General features: G+C 40.7%; 1 protein-coding gene across 3 annotated transcripts in view; it reads left to right on the top strand.

Annotated features, from left to right (window-relative positions):
- The window catches only part of atxn1a (ataxin 1a), a 101,857-nt gene that overhangs the window by 30,338 nt on the left and 58,866 nt on the right, over window positions 1–12,653 (top strand). For 2 of the 3 annotated variants that reach the window (XR_015111204.1, XM_086193271.1), the window contains exon 2: window positions 1,335–1,522. The exons of the other annotated variant lie outside the window; for it this stretch is intronic. The gene's annotated coding sequence lies outside the window, so the exon portion shown is untranslated. The remainder of the gene's footprint in view (window positions 1–1,334; window positions 1,523–12,653) is intronic. 3 annotated transcript variants of the gene reach the window in all.

Here is a 12,653-nt window from a genome sequence, read left to right on the forward strand (position 1 = left end):
GGGTAGAACAAACACAGCTTTATAAAACTGCTTTGAATCAATGTGCATTTAGCTGGGAAACAAAAATGATATTATTAATCTAACAACTACTCCTGTCAGCTGGTTAAAATGTGAAAACCAACAAGCAAGTTAAATATTTGTAACACCAGCTTTGGGTTTCATCATAAATGGTTCTCGTTTCTACCAGAGGCATTTTGGTTCAAATTAAACATTGTCTTCACTGGAAAGTGAGCCAAGCTCATGAAAGAGACCCAAATGCCTCCAAATAATTCTGTTTTTATTTCAAAAAAAGACGAAGAAGAAAACACACGGCTCAAGCTAGTGTCTCATGCGGGTAAACAAAGTGTGTTTGCCATGCTAGTGGTGCGTCAGTGTATAAATAGCATGGATGTTTGTTCTGATTACTCCTGAGAGTGAATGGCAAGGAGAGCGTACATATAAAATCACAAACATAAATATTCACAAATATACGTTAAATGAGGTCCTTTTGCTGGGAAAAGCCCCACTTGCACGGGTGATATATTTGTTCAACCATGTCGGTCTCTGTGTGTGTGATAGATACGAATGTTCATCCACGTTTACTGAGGGGGTTGTTCTGGATCTCTTTACCTGACCGTGTCTTACATGTTTGTCCATGTGTGTCACCCGACGTCTTCTCAAGTGTTTGTGTACCTGCACAAATCCCTGCAGTTAGAACCTCAAGCTCAGTGCAGTACCTTAAGATAGCTGTGAAAATGCAGTGATTGCGGATCCTCATTAGCTACAGCACTACAGCCGTTGCTTTTCCTCGTGTCCAAAGGCACAATATTTTTGATGTTTTATTTTTCTCGGAATATGCCACTTCCTTTGGTCCTTCCAGACATAGCCTCATGACACCCTGTCTATGATGTCATCAATAGTGACCTGCTCAGTCTTTAAGTAAGAGGAGTGAATGAGAACAGCCTGAACTTCCCCGTCATCAGATCGTTCAGTAACTATTCATAGTCTGAATTACTGCTGAGAGATTTGTTTTTGCTGTCTTGCTGATTTTTTTAGTGATCAGTGTGATCTGTATGTAAACACTGAGCCCTGAGTGAGTGAGTTTACATGTCTCCCTAAGTTCTCTGCTGCTTTTGAAAGTATCATATAACACTCAGGTAAAGGTTACAGTGAGGATCGTAAGTGCATAGCAGGGAATCTAGTTGTTATGCAGTGATAATTAAGCTAGAACAAGATATATTTTGACTTCAAGAGTCATATCGGGGGGAATAATATCACCTGCAGATATGTAGAACACAGTCGACACACTCTGGGAATGGTGTTAACACACACATACCCTCTCTCTGTCTCTGTAGGGAGTGGTGACAGCACCCACAGACAAACAGACGTGGACAGACGGCTCAGGCACCGGGGACGCTTCCCTCCCGTTGGTAAAGAGATCCAGTCCTCAAACCCAGAACTGCAGCTCCAGCTGGTTGTCAGCTCTCAACTGAACAGCAGGCTCCACCTACTCCGCCCAAGTAGCCCCGCCTCCTCTGCTCAGGTAGGACAGAAACCTCATTGAAGTCATTTCAGGCATGACAGTGAAGGATTTATATCATTCATGCATAGCTTTACCTTTCTGAGTATTCCCTGCAGCTTTATTCACATATATACTCTCATACTCAGGGGATACTCTTAAGCTGCTGTCATGAGAGAAACTGGCATTAATGCTGGCTGCACTGATGGATTTTAAGGTTTCTGCTCTTGTAGCTATCATTAATTCTCATTCATTCTCATCAGTATTCTTTTTTGTGTATCCTTTGATGTAGTTTTTGAATAATGATTAGGTCAGAGTGACCTAAGTTGGATGCGGTCAGGATACAAGAATCAAATAAATTGATTTAACCTACACTAGAATTAAAGCTCCCTGTTATGAATCACCATGCATACAAATATGATAGCATGTAGCATTCATTTATTTAATTTACCTGCATGCTGTCTGTTTTTCTAGACTCAATTAATAAAATTTTTTAAATGTATAAGAAGTGAGGTATCTTACTGTAACTGTGCAGAGATCATTATACACAGATCCTATATGTAAAATCAGCTTATTTGTAATATTCATGGTATTAATTAATAAAATGATTTTATTCTGTGATACATGAGATGTTTAAGAGGATAAATATTTATTAAAGTGTGTGTTTAAGCCTGTGCTGGCTTGAACTTTCACGTTAAAGGACCAGTGTCTAGGAGCTAGTGATGTCTAGCATGTAGGTTGCAGATTGATTCCCCTCCTCTCAACCAGTGTCCAGGAAGTCCTACGATAGCTCGCAGGATCATTCCCATATGATACACCAGGACACGGAATTGTTAGAAAGCCCCAGCAACCACTAATTCAAAATCAGAAGAACTTTATTGATCCAGGCAGAGCAACAGACATAGCTAATCTATTTGCTCCAAGACCGTGAGGAAGGAGGAAGACAAACAACTGTCCAATTTCACGTGATTGAAGAGCTCACGAAGAGTGTTGCGTGTGTAATCTTGCCCTGGTAACAGACAGGATCACAACCTGGGCTTTTCATTCTTCTTGACCAGAAAATATCCCTGACTAGAGAAGGGGCTTCACACCTCAATGTAGATACAGAGTTTCTTTTCGTCATCAGCCACGGCCAGAATATCTGTAACTGGAATTAAGAGAAACCACCCCAGAATGACTACATCACAATGCTCGTTAGCACCACCCATGGATTCATGCTTTGTCGTTGTCATCTTCTCCCAAGAAAACAAGCAAACGACCTTTAAAATGCTCGTTTTGTGAATGGAGTTTGGGTTCTCCTCAGTGTTCAAGGCCCCGCTTTGTTGCTCATCTGTCCTCTGAGAGCTCAACACTTTCTACTAGCTTGTTTAGAGAAGGCACAGCTTATGTAGGTTACTGGTAAACATTTAAAGCAACTGTTAGAAGTGAAAGGAGAAAACAAGGAGGCATTAACTAAAGGTGCAGTTTTTTTCCATTTTGTGAGAGGGTGTGCGCTTTATTTAGAAACAAACGCTCATTGTAAGCTAGCAAAATTCAGGTGATTATGCTCTAATGAAAACATAGTTGTGAATATTATGTTCAATTTTTACCAAATGCTCTCTCTACACTCCTCCTTCAGGTGTCTTTAGAGCTCATTACGAGCTGCAACAGTGTGTGAATGGAATTCTTCTCATCTTAGTGTTTGTGTATGTGTCATCAAGACAAACTGTGGTCCTGGGGAAGCCGCAGAGGTGGTGCTTGGTACCCTAGCATGTCAGGACTGATACTGTCACCACAATAGCGTCCCAACATGGCGAGGTTAGGTTACTTTATTTGTACTCGTTTGTAGATTTGTTTGTGGCATTCAAAAAGACGTGGCGTGAGTTTGAACATTGTTTTTATGCAAAGTTCCTTGACGATAACAACCGGGATTATGGATTTGGGGCATCTCCTTCTACGGATACGAACCATTTATCGTGATTTTATTACATTATTCAGTGTTACTCTCAGGTCTTCTGTGCATCTTGTCACTATTCCATTAGTAACATAGCACCTCATAACTGATGTAATGGAGTGTGTAAATATGTGCATCTGTGGCCCAGATGATAAACTTTTCTTGGCCTGTCTGAGCTCTTGTCCTCCTCTTTTCTCCCTTTCAACAGAATTATCCTTTTTCTTGGTCTTTTTTTCCTATTTTTATTTTGACCCTCCTACTATAGTGTCTGTTGCAGTATTTTCTTCCTCAAAATTCTCTCCGTTTCAGTCTGTCTGCCTTGATTTTCTCTTTCTTTAAACAGATCCCTCTCCTCCTCTCTTCCTTCTTTCTGCATCCTCACCCTCCGCTGTATCTATTGAAGCTCCCCCATCAGTCCTTTATCTCCGTCTCACCAGCTGTGTTGAATCTCCACTGTCTCTCCTATGAGGGCGAGTAAAATGAATAGAAAGGCTTACGATGAACAGTGAGAAAGCCAATCCTCTGCTTTTTGTCTCAATAAACTCCTCTCCTCTCCTCTCCTCTCCTCTCCTCTCCTCTCCTCTCCTCTCCTCAGCAAAAACTCAGACATGAACAAAAACAATCTCAAAGCCCAAATTCTGGGAATATTGAGAGTTGGAAACTCTCCATGAATGGGAAGTTGTGGGCTAATTTATAATATATATAATTACCTTCTCATATAAAGGACTTAATACAATATTTTTATATTCTTCTAAGCTGATATGCATGCAAACATTTGTAATAAACACGTAATTACGTTTTTGACTCCGATAGCGAGGAGAAAATAACCCTGGGAAAGAAGGAAAGAGTACATTTTTATTTTAATTTAGATACAACTGATGAAGCCGTAACCGTAAATCATCAAATCAAATATGACTGTAAATGACCCTAAATGTCTGGTTTATACACGTCCAATCATCTTAGTTCCCACTAATTCCGTTAGATTCCCACTATTCCCTTTATTTCTCATGTACTCCTATTCACTTTAACTGACATTAATTCCCATAGTTTCTCTTTAATTTGTATAAATGTCAATTCACATTCATTTTAATATTTTCCCATTAATTCATGTTCATGTTTATTCCCAATAGTTCCCACGTGCTCATGTTAATTCTCATTAATTACCATAATTTCTCATATATTCAGGTTAATTCTCATTAATTACCATACATTCCCATATGTTCCCATATATTCATGTTAATTCTCATTAATTACCACACATTTCCATATGTTCCCATATGTTCATGTTCATTCCTATGAATTCCCAAATATTCGCAGTCACTCCAGTATATTCCCATTAATTTTCATATATTCATTAATTCCATATATTGATGTAAACACACAAACTCCCATATATTCCCGTACATTCCCATTATTTCTCATATATTCCAATATATTCATGTTAATCCCCATACATTCCCATGAATTCCCTAAAATTTGGTAAATAATTCTAAAAATTGAACATCCCATGGAAGATTTCTGAAAAATCCCAGCCCTGTGAAACCTGGAGTTCTCATGTAGTGCTGTGGCATACCTGCTTGTGACACACAGTTTTTTATTTATCAGCCTCCAGTAATACACAGCTCCACTTGCCTCACCAACAGCATCATTATTTTTTGCCGTAAGCGTCTAAAATGTGCTTGGGGACTTGCTTCTTTTCATAACTGTACAAATATGTTTTGAAGTTAAGGCTAATTAGTTTATTGAATTAACTTTGTATCAAATCAGAGAGGAGTAGCAAGGAGGGGTAAAATAAGGATAGAGAGAGAGGGGGGGAGAGAGAGAGAGAGAGAGAAGGAAAGTTAAGATTTTGGAAGAAAAGATGATTAAAGATATTAACTGGTAAGCAAAAATTCCCCGTCTTCCCACCCTCATATCCCTCTCCTCCCTGTCTCCGTCTTTCTTCACCCGTCAGTCTAACTGAATGAAAATTACACATTTCACTCCGCGCTCCCTTTTTCCGCTTCCTCTCTCTTTTGTAAATTCACTGTTGACAGTTGCCTTTCTCTGAGCAGAAAGCCTCAGAAATGAGCAGATGGAGCGCTGACAGTCTGGAAGCTCAAACAATAACGCCGGGCGGCAAGTGGTGGTGATCAACACACGTCAGCAAATGGCTGCTAATGGGAGCACCACAGAGACATATAGACATATTGTCAGTCAGCCGTACAGGGGACGGATCTGTCAAGGAGGCGCCGTCACATTTAAGCATTTGACATTTGCGTTTATAGTTCTGGCACATAGTTTTTGTTGTGGCTTTTGATGAATTCAGCAGAACAATAAACACATGCTAGCAAGGCGCGTCGTAAATAACTCACTCCTTATGAATGAAAGTTACGATGTCACCACCTTCCTTCTGGCTTGAGATTTTTGCCTAAAATGCTTTTGGAAGATGCTCTTTATTTTTATTTTTATTTTTATTGTCGGGATGCATTGGGTGACTGTGGCCGCCCAGACTGATCGGAGTTCTTTCATTCTTTTGCAAACAGTTTTCACTCAACATTTAACATTTTATTGCCCCAAGAAAGAATTCATTTTATCATCTTCTCAACTGTTGTAGAAGTTCTCCATTTATCATTCTGTGCTTTGGTCTATTTTGCTCATGACACGTTTGTGGATATTTAAGTTTTAAAAAAAAATCAACAAACAACTGATGATTAAATAACATAAATAATTGAATAAAATCCGTTCAAATATAAGATGAAGTAAAAATAAGCATCATGAAAAATATTCAATCATTTACTTCAAACGAAAGTTTTAAAAAGAAACTCATCCATACAATACAAAGACAGAGTACCTTTTGTATTACTGTCAAACTATTTTAATTCATCATTTATATGGTCGCAGCTTCAGTACTCGCAAAAAGACGCGCGTAATATGCCGTACACATCGACACAAATGAAGAAAATGATACACTACAGCGGTGGTATGTAACATCTTTTATTTTCTGTAGGTTGAACAAATAAATTTAGATACCAAGTTTGTATTTAACAGAACACAAATTTCCCAACAAGCATAATTTTTAACTCCACATTAAATATCTCACGAGGTAAAATTCAAATAATCCTCAGGGCAAAACATGCTGGGCTTTGGTTTTATATTCCCAAACCAGGCTGTGAATTATATATCTTTAATGCCAGAGAGTAAGAAGAAACGCGCTCGTGTCTCGCTGAGAATATCTGACAGCTCTTTATGGATCCAATCAATTTCCAGGCATTGATTTCCTGTTTTTTTTCTTCAATTCTTCATTTGAAAATGAAATGTCTCACTTGCACTCTCTCATGGTCAGACTGGATGTAGCCTACAGCAAGTGCTCATAGTAATCTCAAAGATATAAAATTACCAATTAACCCTGTGATACTCTCCATAATAAAGCCTCACTAGAGCCTTCCCACGTCCAGCAGTGCCACGGGGAACCAGTCCTTGTACAAACGCTCAATATAAAGTAAACCTGTTCCTGTTGTTTGACATTGGACTGTATTATTTTAGTCCTAAGCTTACACTAATAATAGTATATAGATCTAAGTAAGGGTGTCAGAAGTGGGTCAAAAGTACATGCAGTGTTTGAGTCAGCCCAGTTTAAACTCCTCACTCTCCCATAGTTCAGCATGTTGTGAGTTTTACTGCCCCGAGGGGGTTAAACACCTCTGTAAAAGGAGACGTCATCCCCTCTCTGGTTCTCTGTGTGCGAGTATGGATTTCCCCTTCTCTGTTTTCTTGTAATAGCTTTGCTCTGCTTTATTTGATCTGGGCCCCTGTGCTCATATACCTCCTGTGCACCAGGCAGTTAGACGGCCGCACCAACACTTATGGGTTAAAGTTACTTTATTGCCTCCCGTGGGAGTAAATCATCTTGGAGTAAGGGAGCAGCAGCATCAAACAGACATCGCAAGACATTCAAATGAAACAAAAGCATTGAATGTACAAAAAACTGGCACGTTTCTAAACATGACAAAAAAGAGCACACTTCTAAATGCTCACAGGCACCAAAGCAGCTAATAGAACCTGCAGTTATTTGCACCTGGTCAAAGTTCCGCCTCCTCGATGATCCATGCGACAAAAAACAAAAAAATGTCTGCTCTATCACTCAAAAATATTTCCTTTACAAACTTTACTTCCTCTTTACAACAGCCTTCCCAGTGTGCCTGAAACACTCGAGCGTGTTACTGTGGAGGGAGATTAATTGTGAAATGTTGCTCAAACTCGTTTTAGTTTAAAAACTTTTTAAATGAAAAGTCATTAGTGTGGCTGTAACTATTATAGAGCCTTTCTGTTCGGTACATTTACAAAGCGTCGACCTCGAACTAAGACACGCTTACGTCAGATTATCATGACCAACAAGACCAGCTACCAGCGAGGTATTACATTTTCATTTTCTTTGTTCACCCCATTTTTGTTATGGCAATTACTCTGGAAGGCCTTGAAGGAATTTCTTCAAATTATGTTCAGTTGTCTACTGGGACTCAAGGATGAAGTCGAAAGATTTTGGCGGTCAAAGGCCACGGTCACTGTGACAGGCACAAGTCACGGTGGCGTACAAGCACATTGCAGTACTTCTAGATCGTTGCTGTCCGTAGCATCGCTGCTTGGATGCCCGCGTAGTCTTGCAGAGAGATAATGTCATTGTTTTGTCGTTAGTGTTGCTGGTAAAGGTGAGACAGATGTGCACAGGGAGGTAATGATGTGCCTCTATGGCAGGTTGCTGGTATGAAAAAGAAAACCTGTTTGCGAGTTGACCGAACTCTGATCTGGCACCGGCACCGGCAGAACAAGCAGTAACGTGCGCACACGCTCACACACACACATGTACATATACCTCGGACTGACAACTGTAACAGCAGCTGTCTCAGATCAAGGATGGAGATGCAGTGAAGGAAGGAGGGATTGAAGGGTGGTGGAAGAAAGATATGTGAGGGAAGAGGACAGAGGAGAAAATACGGTAGATGGCAGGTGACTTGCATCTTAAAAGGAAATATTTCTTTTAGTGGTTCTTGTTTCTACAAACAGAAGAAATTAAGTTGATCATCCATCCGCCTGTTTCTGCAGTTTCTCTCTTACTTTTTTCTGTCCCTTTGCCCTCGTTTACACCCCCCGTCTCTTTTGTCTGGCCTCCACTCTCTGACACACACACACACACACACACACACACACACACACACACACACACACACACACACACACACACACACACACACACACACACACACCAGGTGGCTGTACACTTAACAATTGGTAAATTACCCCTCCCAGTGTTACTGAGTTCATCGGGACCTCTGGTTGTGGCTGAATCGGCTGGTTGAGGCTGAATTATTAAGAGGAGGCAGACAGGAGTGGAGTGGTGGAATGAATTAGTCCCTTTCAATCACCTTAGCTCATCTACTAGGAAAGACATATTTTTTACTTCCAAAGGTGCAGCAGTGCAGTGTAGGCCATAAGTCACATGTCTCAGTTCACATGCCAAAAAACACACGTTATTTCCCCGATTAATCAGTCGGTCATTTGGTCTTTTTGATAGCAGTCCAGTTCTCCTCATAATTTCCCAGAATCCAAAATGACACCTTGTAGCTTCTTGTTTGGTTCCACAGTTTCACATTTCAAGATGGAATCAGAAAATCTTGCACACTGCAAGAAACAAAAACTATGGGTTAAGAGTGTGGGTGCAAGCACGGTCCTCTGGCTGCACTCACCTAAGATACACACACACTGATAGGTGTGATATTTCAAGCCTGTGACTACACTTACACTTGGTTGCCATTTATATGTAATAAATTAAACTGAAACTATCGAACAAATTAAATTTTCAATAATTGATATCTCTCACATTGTAGACATATTTCCATGTCAGTCTCATGATCTCAACCCCAAAGCTCCACCCACAAGCATTCTTGATTGCGATTGATTCCAACCTGAATCAATTGTTCCTCAACCCTAAGTTCTGTCATTCTACTACATTTGATCAAAATCCAACCTCAACTTTTTGACTGTGAGTTCTGCTGTCATGTGGACTGATGCTGTTGATCACTTGGCGGAGGGAATGAACGTCTCTGTACAAAGATGCTCTGTAGAACAGCAGCAACAGCAGCAGCAGCAGCAGCAGCAGCAGCACAAAAGCTGTATAATCTTCTGTACTTATTTGTGTCTCAACACCACTGACTGCCTGGATAAACAACAGTGTGTTTGTGTGTACTTTGTGTCCGTCTGCAAGTGGGCATGTGTGATTCTGTCGAAAGGCTGTCAGCTAGTTTGTTGCTTTAAAACAACATGTACCTTCTTCATCTATATATGTCTGCATCTGTATGCGAGTGGGGGTGCGCACGCACGCACGTGTGTGTGTGTGTGTGTGTGTGTGTGTGTGTGTGTGTGTGTATGTGTGTGCGTGTGCACCAGAGTCTAGTTTTTATGGTGAACTGTAACATGCTGAATGCATATGTAAGGGAAATGTCATGTGGAGCTGTGGGGTATCGACTGGAATTCAGCCATCAGCATGGAAAAACATGCTGCTGGAGGTCATTACTAATGAGGCATACATGTGCTGGAACATTCTGTGTGTGTGTTTGTGTGTGTGTGTGTGTGTGTACTGTATGTGTCTGTGCATCCGTGTGTGTGTGTGTGTGTGTGTGTGTGTGTGTGTGTGTGTGTGTGTGTGTGTGTGTGAATAAGGCAGGATGTATGTGTTTTCTGGTCTGAGTCTTTGTGAGAGTGACTTATTGTTTCTCTGCCGTTGAATAAATGTGAGATAAAGAATGTGTTTTAGGAACTTCACCAATGTGTGAGTGTAATTTAGTTCTGTGTGGGGGGCCATTATTCACATCAACTGCCTTCGGCGGGATTAATCCACTGTTCTTCCTAACTCCGACCCACTTTGTTGCTCTTTTCTTTGTTTCTCCTCTCTGCTTTATAGCATTAAGCAATGAGTAATGATGACTGACATCATATCTGGCTAGGCTAGTGCTGACTAATTGGCCAGAGTGATCTGATTGTATTAGATGTTGTTCCTTCAGGATATTCCCTGTCCTCCGCCCCGGCTGTGAATAATATCCCTCATTGTTTGCATGGAGCAACATATTGCTTCTGTACAGTTCCCCGAAGTGGCTGTAAAGAAACAGGAAAATATCGTGGCCACAAGATTTAAGTCATTAATATGCTACTTAATTAGACTGATTCATTAATATACTAATCATATACGTTGCAGCTTGTGGCGCTGGTTATGGGAATGCATTCTTGTGGCCAATTAATCAAATTATGGGAACAAAATTACATTTCATGGCCACAAAATCATCAAAGTGTGCAAATAACTCAGCATATATTGTGGCTCTCTCTATCTATTGCCACTCTGGGTACTTTTGTGCACCATTTGTCTTATTTCTATGACATTAATTATGTGAAGACCCAATCTGCATCCACTGGTTGGTAGTAAAATGATCAGGTGTGATTCATGATTTGTGCATTCAAACCTGAATAATGTGAAAGGCTGTTGCCGATGTCGAGCCTGGGCCAGTCTTGTTAATTGCGATTATGTAAAAGGTATGTCTCGGGACAGCTCAAGGTTATTACAAATACACTTTAGGGACAGTAACATACCAACGTAAATGTCTTTGGTTATTGTGTTGAGCCTCTGGGTGCTCAAAAACTAAAGGTTGAAATGAAGTTGTGCTTGAGCATTTTGGAGTCATGAGAGGGCTTTTCCCTCTGCTTATCTCTCTCTTCGTCTCTTCTCTCTTTCACAGAAACTGCTGCGAGTGCCACCTTTTTAAGTGAGGTAAAATGATTATAGTAATGGATGCCCCCCACTCTAACCTCTCTCTTGCTCTCCTTCAATATACTCTGTACATTCTGTTCTGTACATTAGCGTGGCCCCGGGGATGCCCTCGCTCTCCGCAGCTTAATGCAATCACACCTCCAGTATAAGTGCGCAGAGAAAGAGAGAGAGAGGGAGAGAGACGGAAATGAAGAAGAAGAGATGTCGGTGATGGGATGGTGAGAGGGACGGGTAGGTGGCAACATGCAGCAGTGATACTATCCCAGGATGATAATTACCTACAGACAGCGCCGAGAAGAAAATTAGATCAAATACAGATTTTCATGTCAGTCAGGATACCTCCTGTAGATTCTTGGCACAAATGTCATGTGTACCATTTTGGAAGTAATAATTTCCAGTCTCCTTCACATTATTTAATGATAGTTGTCAAGGTTGGCTCTGTATACCAGTCACGACACCCCTTAAATGACCAGCAGGAGTTGTTATATAAGCCACACTAGAAAATAGCCTCGCTTTGGAGTTTGAGTTATCATTTTTGGCCAAAAGAAAGTGTTTGATCCGTTGTAAAATCAAATGTTCAGCATAGAGACCAATTATTTGCAGTAAAATACTCAGCTCCAAATCCAGGTTTTATTTATTTTCTCATTTTAATGATGAAACACAAAAAGTTAATGGTCCCTGGAAAGCAACAAAGGTGTTCATGATGGCCAACACGTTTCCCCTGGAGCTCTGTTCAGCAGCTTCAGTTTTAGTGAGATGAATGGGGATGGCCTTTTGTGGTAGCTGGGGTGTCCGTACGCTGAGACCTATAGAGAGATTATTGCTTTTACAACAAGGCTACGTGATGAAGTGCAGTCCCTCTCACCACCCACCTGCTCTCCTCCAGCGTTTTCTCTCCAGAGCTGTGTTACTGCGGCTCGGTGCCTTCTTGCCTCCACCGGTGTTTCCAGTGATTTGTGTATGTCTGTCAGTAGGATTACACAAAATATATTTTCACCCAACATAGTTAAGGGGTTTTAGTATGGCACAAGGAAGACATCATTCATATTTGAGGGCAGATTAGGGATAGCGCCACCTTGTGGCAACAGGAAATGACAAACTATTTTTTTTGCACAGGCTGATGTACGTGACCTGGTGTTTTGATCAGATCCATTTTAATTCGATGAACGTGGTGTTGTGTTACTGTGACGACTGTCGGGTATTTAAGTAGGGTTACCGTGGTAATGTGGAAGATTTCTGGAAAGAACACGAAACTTGCAACTGGATTTCACATCGTCAAAACTTTTACAAGTTTCTAAGTTGATGAGAGTCCCTGCATGACATCATCAGCACGCCTAAATGATAGGCATAGCTCCACCTAGTGGTTACAGGAAGTAATCCTGCTGGAGCAAACATTTTTTGTCATCAAAATTACATTTGTCTTCACT

Source organism: Aulostomus chinensis, chromosome 22 (genome assembly GCF_037954235.1).
Source record: "Aulostomus chinensis isolate RoL2024-O1b breed Wild chromosome 22, RoL_Achi_v1.0, whole genome shotgun sequence".
Lineage (NCBI taxonomy): Eukaryota > Metazoa > Chordata > Actinopteri > Syngnathiformes > Aulostomidae > Aulostomus > Aulostomus chinensis.